The sequence below is a fragment of the Mandrillus leucophaeus genome, unplaced genomic scaffold (assembly GCF_000951045.1).
Source record: "Mandrillus leucophaeus isolate KB7577 unplaced genomic scaffold, Mleu.le_1.0 Scaffold43, whole genome shotgun sequence".
NCBI lineage: Eukaryota > Metazoa > Chordata > Mammalia > Primates > Cercopithecidae > Mandrillus > Mandrillus leucophaeus.
In genome coordinates, this window is record NW_012104587.1 from 3,155,399 (window position 1) to 3,156,921 (window position 1,523).

The following is a 1,523-nucleotide window of genomic DNA, read 5'->3' on the forward strand; positions in this document are numbered from 1 at the left end:
CCCGGCCCTAATTTTTTAATTTTTTATTTTAGAGGTGGGGTTTCACCATATTGCCCAGGCTGGTCTCGAACTCCTGGGCTCAAGCAATCCACCCACCTCAGCCTCCCAAAGTGCTGGGATTACAGGCATGAGGTACCATGCCTGGCAGCTACTGAGTCTTAACCCCAATGGATTAGACTTTCTGGAGGCCCTGTTTCCCTATCACCACCCCAACCTGGTCTTTAGGAGCCAGGAGTTAGTCCAGGACTTGCCGGGGAGTTGGCGTGGTGACTGAGCAGCCCCCATCTTCCTACCAGGGTGTGGCTTTGCGCAGATGTACAGGTGGTCCCTTAGCTGTGCCCTCCCAGTGGCCCCCTTCTCCACTGTCCTTAGTAGCATAGTCACTGCTCTCTGCTCCCATGGTCCTGGCAGGTCTGTCTGATGGCTAGGAGTCCTTTACTAGAGGGTCTGTCCCCTGCCCACATAGGTGGTTGTCCCAGCTTTTCAGAGTTCCCTTGGCTTATTGCTGGGCCTGCCTCAAAACCCTTTACTTGGGACCATCGTGGGCACCAGGCCCTCAGGGCCTCCAGAGAGGGCATCTGAGATTCAGAGAATCAGCTTGAAGCTGGACAATCACTTTTTGTGGAAAGGAAAACTCCTAACGTTTGTGGGGCACTTTATTGCGTGTGCTAGGCTCTGTTTTGAGGATTTCTAAACACTGGCCTCTTTAATGCCCAGAACAGCACCCCGAAGTGATGATTAATCACCCCTTTTCTGTAAGTGGGAACAGGGACACTCCAGAGTTTGGAAACCTGTCCAGGTTCCCTACCAGTAGGAGGTGGTCAGCCTCAAAGCCCAGCCTGAAAGCCATCCAGCATGAGGGCTGAGGACCCCAGCAGGCACCAGAGGGTCTTTGGAGAGGTCACAGGTTGTCAAGCGGGTGAGAACAGGGCAGGGCAAGTTCAGGACCAGCCAGGGCCTGGGTGTTCAGGCAGTGGGAGAGCGGATGCTGGCACCAGTGCCATGCTGGGATCTGCAGGCAGCTCCAGCCACAGCCTTCTGGGGCTGATTTCTGGTCATGGAAGTGAGAACCAAAAGCTGGGGCTGGGAGCACCCTGGAGGGAGAGCCCGGGAGCAGGTAGAGGGCCAAAACTGGAGTGGGGGCAGGAAGTGCTCCAGCAGTGACTCCCCAGAGGTGGGTTCCAACCTCCATGTCGGCCAATTCCAGGTGACCCCACCGGGTTTCCCCCACCCCTTTGTCCTGCGGAGCCCCTCCCTCATGAGTGCTGAGCCCAAGGGCCAGGCTGTCCCCAGGGGCGGAGAGTTGCGGGCCCTTCCCGATCCAGTAATGGGCCTGGGAGATGCCAGATTAGCGTGTTGCCTGTCCGGAGAGGTGGGCCAGCTGATGCCCAGGTCGGGGCCCTGCCGCTGGCCACACTGGGCTCCGGTCCAAGGCTAGAAGGCTGGCCCCAGCTGCAACCCCTTTCCGGCTCCTCTGCCACCCACCTCCCGGGGCTGGCCAGCATTGGGGAGCCGGGCGGCCG